Below are 13,686 nucleotides of genomic sequence, written 5' to 3'. Positions count from 1 at the left end.
GTGCTTAACCAACTGAGCCACCCAGGTGCCCCTCAACTGTTTTTCAAAGTATAATGATCACGACCTTATAGAATTATGGGTTTAATTGACTTAATATGTATAATACTTTTAAAACAGTGCCTGGCATGTAGAGAAGTGCTCAATAAAATTAGTTGCTTAAAACATCTTTTTTTTTTTTTTTAAAGATTTTATTTATTTGAGAGAGAATGGGCAGAGGGGAGGGGCAGAGGGAGAGAGAAAAATTGAGCTGGAAGCTGAATGCCAGGCTCGATCCCAGGACACAGAGATCATGAGCCAAAGGTGGACACTTGACTGACTGAGCCACCCTGGCGTCCCTGCTTAAAATATCCTTAACAATTGGTCTCATTTGGCCTGTTAATATGAGATTATACTATTGACAGTGTTTTCTCTCACCTTTTTTTTAAAAGATATTATTATTTATTCATGAGAGACACAGAGTAGGAGAGAGGCAGAGACATAGGCAGAGAGAGAAGCAGGCTCCATGTGGGGAACCTGATGTGGGACTCGATCCCACGTCTCCAGGATCACACCCTGGGCCAAAGGCAGGTGCCAAACCCAGGCATTCCTCTCTCACCATTCTTACTGTCACTGTAAAAACAAACAAACAAACAAACAAAAAAACCCAACATCATTTAAAAAATTGGTCTTGTTTTTTCTAACCACCATGCCCAATATTGTTACCATTGCTTTCTGGTGCCTAGAATTAACTCTTCACGTGGATGCAGTACCGTTCAGATTCTTTGCCAGTTATCAGAAAGTGTTAAATATATATGACTGAAAAATTATCTCGACTTCAAGTTGGAAGAAACTATGTAGTCTCACCAATTTGTGAAGCTATTTACTCTTCATCTATTCAAGAGAAGTTGAGTAAAGGACAGAAGGAATCCAGTTTTCAGGGAGAGACAAAATTATTACATAAAGAATGGAATGTAAAAAGGACTTTTTAGGGACACCTGGGTGGTTCAGTGGTTTAGCGTCTGCCTTTGGCTCAGGGCATGATCCTGAGGTCCTAGGATCGAATCCCTTATCAGGCTTCCTGCAAGAAGCCTGTTTCTCCTTCTGCCTGTGTCTCTGCCTCTCTCTCTCTGTGTGTCTCATGAATAAATTAAAAAAATATTTTTTTTTGAAAAGGAGTTTTTAGAAATGGCTTGATCATAAGAACTCCTGCTTTTATATGATGGCCTCAAAGAAATCAGAGGATTAAAACCACCTTCCTCTTGTCACTTTTATATTCCATATCCCTGTCTTCAAGCAGTGTTTATCTGTACAAAAACCAGCCTCATTTTATACAAAAGTGGCATTTTTCTCCCCAAAAGTGGCATTTTTATTAATACCAGTTTAGGACTAATAACTGCAGCTATTACTAAGTTCCTAGTTCCTTCAAGAAGTCTTTATGTGTTAGTCAAATGACAGTATACTATTAATTATCATGTTTTACCTATTTTCTTTTTTTTTTTTTTTAACCTATTTTCACTTTGATTGGAACATGAAAGCAGAAAGCATGTTAGTTTTCCCGTGATTGTCATGAGAATTATCACATATAACTATTTTTAATTGCTTACAAGAAAATTTTTTATAATCTATCCCAAAACCCTTAAGGGGAACTAAAATATTCTTTCATTGACTAATCAAAACATTTTGAGTAGCTCTTGAGGGAACTTGCAGACTATGTGTGTTTTCATAGTGGAGAAAGGGAAGGAGAGGTATTTGGGGAGAGGGAGAAGTGGAATTGGATGAAAGAGAATAAATGTTAAATAATGTGTACCTACAAAAATGCAGTAAAAGTTTAGTGGCTTAAATATTAGATGAAGTCTGATGATCTGATTGGTAGAAAAGAGGGCAGCCTGTGTATAGAAAACAAACAATGGCAAGGAATTTGGAATGAACATAGAATGTCCTAGAGGGGAAGAGTAAGATCCTCATTTGAGGGAGACCTGGTTGTTTGAGAGGGAAGGGCCTGCCTCATTTTGGAGAAAGGGCTTGTTGTTGAGAGGGCTGCTCGAGCTCTTGACAAATATAGGGATAGTATCCTGAGAGTTCATTGATAATGTGTAGAGAATAGTGGTTAATGTTGCTTGGCTCACTCAGTTAAGTGATTTCTTCTTTTTCCTAAGTCTCCAATGCCTATAACTAGAATTTTTGCTTTAGCAAAATCACATACTTTAAAATTTTGAACTTTGAAGGTTTATAATGCATATTGGAAACTTATAAACCAGTTTAAGGGCTTATTCTATATGAAAACAGGCAGGTTAGAACTGTTGCATTTATAGTAAGAACTAGAAAGGTTCTAGTTTTAAATGGTTTTTAAATGGACGTGAGGTTTTAAATGGACGTGAGTGTGCTTGAAACATTTATTTAATGGGTAGGTATACAGAAGGCCATGGTTAATTTCTTGTATCTACCTAAATTGTTTTTTTTTTTTAATTCAGAAAGTAATTATTGAGCATGTTTCTCATCCTTGTCAGAATTAGTTTTCATGTGATTTGAAGATACTAGCACAGTAACTCTCTTCTAATGTTACCTCCACTTTACAGATGAGGAAACTTCGTGAACTTCCCAAACTGATGCAAGTAAGTTTAGAGTCAAAATTCACCTCCAAAACAGTTTGATTCCAGAACCTATAATCTTCCTTAATAAGCTATATTGTAGTGCCTCTCATTAACGCATAGTGTAAGGCCCTTAGGTTCTGTTGTTGAGTAGGAAAATGACCTTAGAGAAAAATAATAGTCTGCCTAGTAGAACAGAATGAAATGTAAATAATTATAATGAAACTTAGTATTATAAAATAGAGCTATATTGAAAGTGCATATGGACTCTGCAGGGAAGCTTTCACAGTGAAAGCTTTGTTTTCAAGGGAGAATTAAAGGATACATAGTATTTACCCAAATAGATAAAGCCTTATGAGTGTAAATCAGCAGAGGTAATAGCAGTGACAAAAGATCATGCGTGGAAAATTTAAAGTCAGCTTCAAGTTGTTCATTCTGGATATAAATGTCGTAGGGCATATTTTCTTTGAGCAGGGATGTTTTTAGTGACACTTCTATTGATGGGATTGTATATGCCAGGTGATGTTAAAAGAGTAACTGACCAGAACCAATTCTATTGTAACTTCAGTTGTAACTTATTCTTAGATAATTAAGGTCTAAATTAATTCAAATGTATGAGCATCAGTTAGCTAGACCATATGGTGGTGATACTGGTGGTATGGAGTGGAAAGATGGAAATTGAGCATTTCAGGGAAAGCAATAGGAATTGCTGTCAGATCTTGTTACTGGAAATATCAAATGATTGCTAGCCTTGAAATCCTAGGCCTACCAAGATTTCCAATGGAGTATGAAGAAGGAATGTTAGGGGGGAGAGGATGGAAACTGATTTTGTTAATGATATGTAGAGTTAGCATATGTACTACAATGACAGTCCAGAAGAAACCCTGTACCCTCTGGTACTCCTAGTAATTGCATTTGGGATTGGGGAAGATGCCAAAACTCTCTGGTGGTAGCAGAAACCTTAAAGAAAGAGGTTTATCATTTGTCTGGGGGAAGGACTAGATACAATTGGATGCGGCCCTGGTCAGGTCTGCTTATGAATGATTTCAGACTTAATGTATTGAATAGATAAGTCTTGTGAAGAAAAAATGAGAGACTAAAACAGCTTGAAGAAAGATAGTTATGAATTTCTATATTTGAAGGATTTTTAATAGCATACAGTACTGTATTACCTAGACCTCTCATTAATAGATTACCTACATGATTTTTTTTTTTTTTTTTGTATCTGAATGCTAAATGGGAATGCATCTTAAAATCAGTGGCATGTTGGAGTTTTTTTCCTTAGTGGTTTGTAAATTTAATAGTGTGCTTTGAATTTGATGGCATCTGAGTCAATAAAATGCAGAATGTTCTTTTCAGTGCTCATTAGCATAAATACAGGGTTTTGTTCTGTTTTGTTTTGTTTTTTTAAAGGTATTTGTGTTCCATTTAAGTCATCTCAGGTACTGCCAATGGTCTGTATACCACACGATGGAAACACTGGTAATTGAAAATAAAGCTATGCTATAGAATGTAGGGTTTAGATTAAATATTGAGGCTGTAAATCATACAGAAAAAAAAATGTAAGCTCTTTCTAAGGTCTTTTATTTCTTTGTATTTTAGCATATGTAGTGTTCTGATTGAGAACAGTAGTATGGGGGGGGCACCTGGGTGGCTCTGTCAGTTGAGTTTGCCTTTGGCTTGGGTCATGATCCCAGAGTCCTGGAATCAAGACCCAACTTAGGCTCTCTGCTCAGTGGGGAGCCTGCTTCTCCCTCTCCTCTGTTTCTCTCCCTGCTTGTGCATGCTCTCTCTCTGTCAAATAAATAAAAGCATAAAAAAAACCCAAACGGGTGTCTTGGTGGCTCAATTGGTTGGGTGTCTGCCTTGGGCTTAGATCATGATCCTAGGGTCCTGGGATGGAGCCCCGTATCAGGCTCCCTGCTTGGGGCGGGGGGGGGGCTGCTTCTCCCTCTCCCTCTCTCTGCTTGTGCTCTCTCTCTGTCAAATAAATATATAAAATCTTTAAGAAAACAAAAACAGTAGTACACAATGTGTTGTTCAGTCATAGGCCTGCTGTTGTTTACCAGAGAGGTGGTTAAATGCATTATTTTTTCTGCCTCTTCGAGACATTAGTTCCTCAGACAAACTATTTTCAGATTGAAAAATGCAAGAAACTTATGAGTGGTATTGATTGACCTTAGAGGTGTGATGTTATTCTTAATAGTTATGATTACATGGTTATTAGAAACTTGAGAATTTGAATTGTCTGTGTAGATTGATTTTTTCATACTGAATTGAATAGTACTTAAGTTTGTGATGTATAAACAATATACTTGGAATACTCCATAATTTGTACAGAATAGGTTTAGATTAGGCTGTGTGTTTGAGAAATTTTTTATCTTGTTTTAGAGAATATTTTACCAATATTTTATTTTATTTTTTATTTTATTTTTAAAGATTTATTTATTTATTTATTTATTTATTTATTTATTTATTGAGACACACACACACACACACACACACACACACACACAGAGGCGCAGAGACACAGGCAGAGGGAGAAGCAGGCTCCATGCAGGGAACCTGACGTGGGACTTGATCCGGATCCCAGATGGCCAGGATCACACCCCAGGCTGCAGGCGGTGCTAAACCCTTGCGCCACCTGGGCTGCTCCAATATTTTATTTAAAAAAATTTTACCGATATTTTAATGTTTAGTATGAATAGTAATTTAAGCCAGTATGCTTTTTTATTACCCTTGCTCTCCTTTAATGGGTTAAAAGCAAAATGATAGCTTAAGAATTTTTTTATTTTTATTTTTTTATTTTTTTAAAATTTTTATTTATTTATGATAGTCACACACACAGAGAGAGAGAGGCAGAGACACAGGCAGAGGGAGAAGCAGGCTCCATGCACCGGGAGCCCGATGTGGGATTCGATCCCGGGTCTCCAGGATCGCGCCCTGGGCCAAAGGCAGGCGCCAAACCACTGTGCCACCCAGGGATCCCGAGAATTTTTTTAAATTCAAAATTTAGTTTTTGTCTTCATTATGAATCCATGACTTGAGGTTTGGGAGTGGTTATTTAAATATAGTTATTTAAAAACAAAAAGGGAGAAGTCTCTTTTACTTCACAGCTTATTTCTTATTAGCCCTGGTTTAACGTAGTACCTTTGCCTTCCTTTTCTTTAAAGCATGTTGATGAATTCTACTTCTTGACTTTAGCTGGAAAAGTTTTTTTTCCCTCCTTGTATATATTTAGGTGGTAATCACATGTTTCTCTCTGTTTACATGAGATAGATGTTACTAATTTAAAAGAGTGAGTCTTTTGTATGGTCTAAAAGATGGTCTTTTTGTTTTTAATTAGCTGGATTTGGACAGTTTTTAATTGTGAATATGGCAACTAAAAATTCAAATCTGTTTTTTCATTAAGTGTATGCATAAAAGATGGATTTGCATTTTCATTCAGGTTTCTATTCCTTGTCCATATTTATTTATTCATTCATTCATTCATTTAATTATTATTTTTTAAAGATTTTTATTCTTGAGAGAGACAGTGAGTGAGTCCGAGACACAGGCAGAGGGAGAAGCAGGCTCCATCCTGGGAGCCCGACGTGGGACTCGATTCTGGGTCCCCAGGATCATGCCCCGGGCTGAAGGCAGGCACTAAACCGCTGAGCCACCCGGGCTGCCCCTCCTTGTCCATTTTTTAGAAAATATTTTATTTATTAGAGAGTGTGAGAGAGCATGATCCAGGGGGAGGGGCAGAGGGAGAGGGCAAACCAGACTCCCCACTGAGCATGGAGCCCACCGCAGGGCTCCATCCCAGTGTCCTGAGATCATGACCTGAACCAAAGGCAGACCCTTAACTGCTTGAGCCACACAGGCACCCCTGGCTCCTTATTTTGATGTTTCTTACTCTGCATAAAACTGAGTGGAGAGAACCAGAAGCTTGGACAGTCTGTTTACAGACTGGGAGAGGAACATTCCTAAATATTATATTAATATACTAATGAGCAATATGCAGATAGCTGGGTTTGGGACACTGATAGGTATTTTTTGGAAGAATGTAGTTTACTTTCACTTTTCCTAGAATTGGTGTTAAACGTCTTAAGTACTTTGGCAAAACAGAAAAATCATGCTCATTTCTACAGGGGCACACTATTGAGTTCCCATGGTAAACTGACCTTCAAATTAAGTTTTCTTTCTAGAAAAGAAACCCCTTATGCAGCTGTGAGTGGGGAGGGTTGTTGTAAAAAGGGTGGGGTTCGGAGATTCTATTTTTGTTCCTTTAGGGCAGGGTCCTGGAGCAAAGCAAATTAGAATAAGCAGTGTAAATCTGCAGGTTTCAAAATGACACTGATGTGTTAAATTTTGCCTAGTTTTTTAGTTGCCTTTTAAAAAAATTACATTTTTGGTTTTTGCTACCTCATTTGATTAGTTTTCTTTTTCTATTGAGTACATAAGAAATAGGAGTTCATAATTTAAACTTCTAAAAACTTTTTGAGACCCTATTATAAAACTCTTTGTCTTCATAGGGATTGGTCATTTAGGGGTTTTGTCCCAAAAAATGCAGTTAAAGTTTTATTCTTTGGACAGTAGGAAGCAGGGACAGAGTCTACAACTCATGGTAAGAGATAATCATACTAAATACCTTAAGGGGGAACATTATAATTAGGAAAATGTAAATTTCCATGATGAGCTATGGATTTCTGGAGTAGGAATGTTTTTTCTTTCTTTTTCTATTTCTTTTTATTATTTTTTTTTAAAGATTTTACTTGAGAGGCAGCATGAGCAGAGGAACAGAGGGAGAAGGAGAAGCAGAATCTCCACTGAGTGGGGAGTCCAACATGGGGCTTGATCCTAGGGCCCCTAGAGTCATGACCTGAGCCAAAGGCAGAGGATGCTTAACGCTTAACCGACTAAGCTACCCACAGGTGCCCCTCTTTTTTTTTTTTAATAGAATGTTGACTTCCGCATTGCCTTTGAGAGCTCTGATTTGGGGCAGGGTAGGGGAGAAGAAAGGAGGGATGCAAGGGGAAACAAAGTTTACTTCCTTCTTCTTTATCACAGGTTAACTGGGAGCAAGGAGCAGGGCATTAATATGAGTGTGCAGGAATTTACTTTATGTCAAATTCCCAAAGATAGACCTCAGAACTAGTCAAAGAAGCAAAAGTCAGGAAACACTTTTCCAACATTGAAGCTAGTCTTTCTGATCTTTCCATAGTGATTATAAATATTGAACCTACCCTCTGGTACTTAAATAAAATGATCTACTTGGCTTTAAAAGTTCAGTTAATTTCTAGTGATTTGAATACTTGGATTATTTATCCTCTTTTCTTAAGCTCCCAGACTTAAGTATTTCTTCTATTTTCTGTTAAATTTAAGGGTTTTTTTTTTCTTTCTTAAGAGATAGGGAATGTTTCACTTAAGATGATGAACTTAAATACTGCCTTATAAAATTAGATTGTGTTTTATTATTTTTTTAAAGATTTTATTTATTTGAGAGAGAGATAGCAACAGAGAGCACAAGTGAGGGAGAAGCAGGCCCCCCACCTAGCAGAGAGCCCTATGGATCATGACCTGAGCCAAAGGCAGATGCTTAACCTACTGAGCCACCTAGGCGCCCCTAAAATTAGATTTTAAATTCTTGATTTCAGTAGTAAAATGATGCCTACCATGTGATGTCCCATGGAGACCAAGTCAGAAAATTGTGTTACAAATTACACATAGAAATTCCTTACAATCCTATTAATAATTTATCTGAGTAGTATGAAGTGAATGTGTTCTGTTGTAGAAGTGATTATAAAGAGCAAGTCAGAACACTAAATCTTCACATTTTTAAAAAGAAAGATTTTATTTATTTATTTATTTATTTATTTATTTATTTATTTATTTATTTGACAGAGCACAAGCAGGGGGGGAGCAGCAGGCAGAGAGAGAGAGAGAGAGAGAGGAAGAAGCAGGTTCCCTGCTGAGCAAGAAGTGGGATATGGGGCTTGATCCCAGGACATTGGGATCATGACCAGAGCCAAAGGGAGACGCTTAATTTACTGAGCCATCCAGGCACCCCAAATCTTTACATTCTTTTTTTTTTTCAATTTTTATTTATTTATGATAGTCACACAGAGAGAGCGAGAGAGGCAGAGACATAGGCAGAGGGAGAAGCAGGCCCCATGCACCGGGAGCCCGACGTGGGATTCGATCCCGGGTCTCCAGGATCGTGCCCTGGGCCAAAGGCAGGCGCCAAACCACTGCGCCACCCAGGGATCCCAAATCTTTACATTCTTAAAATTATAATTGTTCCCCCTTTTAGAAGATTGTATGTGATTCACCGTTTTTTTTTTTTTTTAAGGTATATTTATTTAGAGAATGCTGCAAATGTGAGTTGGGGACAGGACAGAGGGAGAGGACCTTCAAGCAGACTCTTACTGAACACCGAACTGAAGTGGGGCCTGATCTCAAGACCCATGAGATCATGACCTGAGCCGAAGCCAAGAGTTGGTCGCTTATCTGACTGAGCCACCCAGGTGCCACTGTGATCCATGGTTTTATTTATTTATTTATTTATTTATTTATTTATTTATTATTTTCCATGGTTTTAATCTTTGCTGGTCACCATCAGAAAATATCTTTACCAAGACATCATACACGATTTATGTACCCCTGCCCCTCCTTTCTTCCCCTGTTGTGTAAGGATTAAGTTTAAAAGGAAGATACTTGTACGTTAAATGATTTTAAAAGGTACAAATAAGGGATTCCTGGGTGGTTCAGTCCTCAGTTGGTTAAGCTCTGCCTTAGGCTCAGATCATGATCCCAGGGTTGGGTGGATCGAGCTTCAAGTTTGGCTCCCTAGTCAGCGTGGAGTCTGCTTTCCCTTTCCTTCTGCCACTTCCCCTGCTTGTGCTCTCACTTTCTCTGTCAAATAAATAAAATATTTTTAAAAAGGTATAAATTTGGCAGCCCGGGTAGCTCAGTGGTTTAGCGCCGCCTTCAGCCCGGGGCCTGATCATGGAGGCCCCGGGATCGAGTCCCACATCGTGCTCCTGCATGGAGCCTGCTTCTCCGTCTGTGTCTCTGCCTCTCTCTCTCTCTCCCTCTCTGTGCCTCAAATGAATAAATAAATAAATAAAAATCTTAAAAAAAAAAGGTATTAAATCAAATTTGCTAAAATCGGCTTGATCACAGTTAATCTTTTCTGAGAACATGGTTGTGGCTTCCTTTTGCCTACTTGAGATGGGAAAAGCAGTAACATCCATCTGAAGTGCAGCTAAACTTTGATGTCTAAGAATGCTAGAGCACAATTACTTTGCTTTTGGTCTCTCACATTCTGGGGTTCCCTTTTGGGAAAGCAGCTGTCAGTGTTTCAGCCACTTAAATGCCAACAGATGATCTTAAGTATTGATCACCAACCCAACTGTTTGAAATTCTGTGTATTGCAGAGCTTCCTTTGAGAAATGTATTCAGAGTTTTATCCCACCTTTAACCCCACCCAAACAACCATATATATACATATATACATGTACATATATATATATAGAATATAAAATGAACTATACTGTGTACCACTAGTGTAGTGACAGATTATACAAGATTGATCTTTGGTGGTTATATATTGAAACAAAGCTTTTTTTAAATTATTTTGAACATTATCTTAAGTGTTGCTTGTTCAAGAGACTTACTATCAGCGAAAGGCTCTTTGATACAGAAATGTAATTATAACGTGGGGTAAGTGATAGTTCTGGAACTTACTGCATTTTTGTTTTTCAAGGAGAAGATAGTTGTTTTTTGGTTAGGAAATGATAATATTTTAGCTGCTTATCTGTGCTCTACAGCTGGCAGAGGAATGCACACGGATCATGAATTTGCGTCTGGATCCTGCAAAACTCACAGACATTAGTGTTTCCAAAAGAGGTAGAAAAGACATATAGAGTCTTTCTCATCATCTTGTTTAGAGATTTCACTGAATGAGATCACTGATTCAAATTTATATTTATTTTTCCTTTTTCAAAGCATGGACCTAATAGGTATGGGAGAAAAGTCACACTGTGGGCATGCAGCCATGTGAGAATATTACAGTTGACACTAGAATTGCAGCTCCTTTAAGGATAGGAACTTTGTTTTGTTGACTGCTGCATCATTCCTAGTGCCTAGAATAGTGCCTACCACCTCTAAATATTTATCAAATAAATGAACCTCTACCACAGTGAACTTGTCATGATAGGTGAATGCAGCCATGCTTTTTGAACTCTGTTTTATTTATAGTTGACTTCAGCAGCAAAGGTTTTAGAAAACCTGAGGTTTGAACTTCTATTCAAGGAGTAAGACCAAACCACAGTAATTTTACTCAGCCGATAAATAAAATACTCAGCTGATAAATCATATCCCCACATGGAATAATTCCACCCAGCATGCCACAGAGTCCTAGTTTGGGAAGGTCATCTATCAGATATCTGAAAGGTTTTTAGGCATAAATGAGGAAACATGAAGAAACCGAAAAGCTTGCTTAAAGTAGTGGCAGTTGAACTTAAAATTTAACGTCTCTGAATTGTTTTATATTGCCTCCACACTCAAATTTTGCTCTGAATCTGTTTCTTAATATGCAGTGCATGTGTAAGAAAAGGCATTTCTTCTACATACAGTGAAAATAAAAGATTCCTCTAAATTATTCAGTGTTGCCTTCTTAAAGTTTTGAATTCTTAATTACCTTGCATTTGAAAGTGAGCTAGGACTATGTAAAACAGTCCATTGTCCTTTTAAAGTTAAAATGTACACTAGACAAAAAAGGGCTGCCACCTGTGTTTAGCCTCCTCCACCCAACATTTTAAAATGCCTGGCCTGAGTCTTAGTTTTCCTCATGAATTGATTCAATCTGATTAGTGTTTGTAGTTTGAATTATTTTATTATACAAATGGCCCAAATTCTCTTTGCCTTGTTGAAGCCGGTATGGTACTTATTTGAATATATTCGGTATATATTTAGGGTAGCCCAAACCTAATTGCTCTTACTCTGTGAGGTATGTGTATATATGACTGTATCATGGGATACCTCCTGCTCTCATTGGAAGGTAGCTTATGGCACCAGAGAGCTTCTTTCAGACTTACCTTTGCATGGCCTTTATCTAGCAAATAGTCCTAAGAGGTGTGGGCAGTTTTTTGTTGTTGTTGTTGACAGTGTTTCACAATGACATCCTTGTTTCCAGCCAAGTAGTTTGTGGTTATTGGTAAGAAGAGTCATTGCCAGTATTGAAGCAGAGCTGCCTGAACTTTTTTTGTTCAAACTGCCTGTTGTTTGGTCCATCTCTTGGAACTTTACACCTGTGAAAACTTTACACAAACGTTTCTGTATTGATGGACTTCTCATATGTTTGACAGAATAAATCATCAAGTAATTTAAAACATGTCAAATGATTTTTATAGTAGATACAGTGATTTCCTTGAATTCAATTTAGCACCTTGAATTAAGTCAATTCATTATTACCCCTAGGCTTGACCTGTCTCTTGAATTTAATCCCTCCCACCCCCCTACTTGCTGGGTATATGTCTCCTTAACATTGCTTCCTTGGAGCTACCTTTCATTTTTTAAAACCATTTTATTTACTTTTAAGTAATCTCTGTACCCAATATGGGACTCAAGCTCATGACCCTGAGATCAAGAGTTACATGCTTTTCTAACGGACCCAGCTAGGAGTCCTACCTTTCATTTTTTAATGATAATGTCCTTTGTCCACTCACCACAAGACATAAGATTTTGCAGTTATCTTTGACACTTGCTCAGACTCTTTTTCCCCCCCATTTCTAATCAATTACTAAAAATTAATGCTTTTACTCGCTTTGATGTCTTCCTCTGCATTTTCGCTACAGTTGAGATATTAGGCTGTTAGCATTTCATATCTGAACTACTAGTCCAGGAATATCCTAACTCAGTTTTCCCCTCTAGACCATTCTACATGTTCCTTGCTACTGTTTAACACCACCACTTTCATGTTATTATTTTCCTACTTATAAAGCTCTTGATTTCACACCATTGAATAAATCTGACTCCTTAGCCTGCTATTGAAGGCCTACCGTTGTGTCCTGCCTCTCTAGTCTTCTCTTCTTGAACACTCTCTTGATGTTCTGATCTCTATTTCTCAAAAATGCCCCATTTTCTTCCTACTGTGGTATTCATAGCCGTTCTCTCTTGAATTATTCGGGTCCTTTCCTTCTCTTTATTTAGGTCCCATCCAGTCTATAAAACCTGGTTGAAATTCTTCATCTGCTGGGAAGTCTCCCTTCACTGTCCCTTCTCTGAACTCTGAGCACATGCATGTCATTGGATGGTTAACCTTGTAGTACTCTGATACTTTCTGAGTTACAGTGAGCTATGTTTTATCATTTTTCGTTTGTAATACTTTTTAAGGGAAATGTATCTTCACATACATTATGTTTTGATTTTTTTTCTTGAAGATAGAGACTGGGCATATCTTATTTTTACCAAATGATTCATTATTATTTTAAAGTAAAAATCATAGATAATATATACCTACTGATATAACTTAAAAGGAATAAAAACTAATATGTATTTCAGGATTCAAGTGCTCAGCAAAAATTATAGTCTAGTAAGAAAAGGTCCTGCAGATTTACAGACCTCCAAATTTTCTTCTGTATTGTGTTGTACCTTTTAAATATATTAAGACTGGGGCACCTGGGTTGCTCAGTGGTTGAGCATCTGCATTTGGCTCGGGTTGTGATTGTAGGCTCCTGGGATCAGTCCTGCTCAGGCTTCCCACAGGGAGCCTGCTTTTCCCTCTGCCTGTGTTTCTGCCTCTCTCTATATACCTCTTATGAATGAATGAATGAATGAATGAATGAATAAATAAAATAAAACTCTGTAAGACTAAACTTGATACTTAATACAGTTTGTATCTCAAGTTGTAAATTATGAATAGCTTTATTTCCAATATAGTAGGTGGTTAATATGGCCCCTGAGTTATAAAATTTAAATGAAAAGTTACTGGGAGACAAAAATTCTACTTGTAAAATGGTTAAAAACACTTTGTTATTGCATATTTAGCCTACTTTTATGGTTCTTTTATTTTTTTTATTTTTTAATTTTTTTTACTTTTATGGTTCTTAGTGAAAAAATTTTTTCTGAAAGT

General features: G+C 37.4%; 1 protein-coding gene across 11 annotated transcripts in view; it reads left to right on the top strand.

Annotated features, from left to right (window-relative positions):
• The window catches only part of MTMR3 (myotubularin related protein 3), a 140,815-nt gene that overhangs the window by 65,132 nt on the left and 61,997 nt on the right, over window positions 1-13,686 (top strand). The window contains exon 2 of one of the 11 annotated variants that reach the window (XM_041729313.1): window positions 8,902-9,076. The exons of 9 other annotated variants lie outside the window; for them this stretch is intronic. The gene's annotated coding sequence lies outside the window, so the exon portion shown is untranslated. Of the gene's footprint in view, window positions 1-2,572; window positions 2,592-8,901; window positions 9,077-13,686 lie in introns of those variants that run through there. One more of the 11 variants, XM_041729314.1, reaches the window with a different exon arrangement.

Source organism: Vulpes lagopus, chromosome 14 (genome assembly GCF_018345385.1).
Source record: "Vulpes lagopus strain Blue_001 chromosome 14, ASM1834538v1, whole genome shotgun sequence".
Classification (NCBI taxonomy): Eukaryota; Metazoa; Chordata; class Mammalia; order Carnivora; family Canidae; genus Vulpes; species Vulpes lagopus.
Note: the sequence above shows the minus strand (reverse complement) of the source record. Positions and strands in the feature narration are given on the sequence as shown.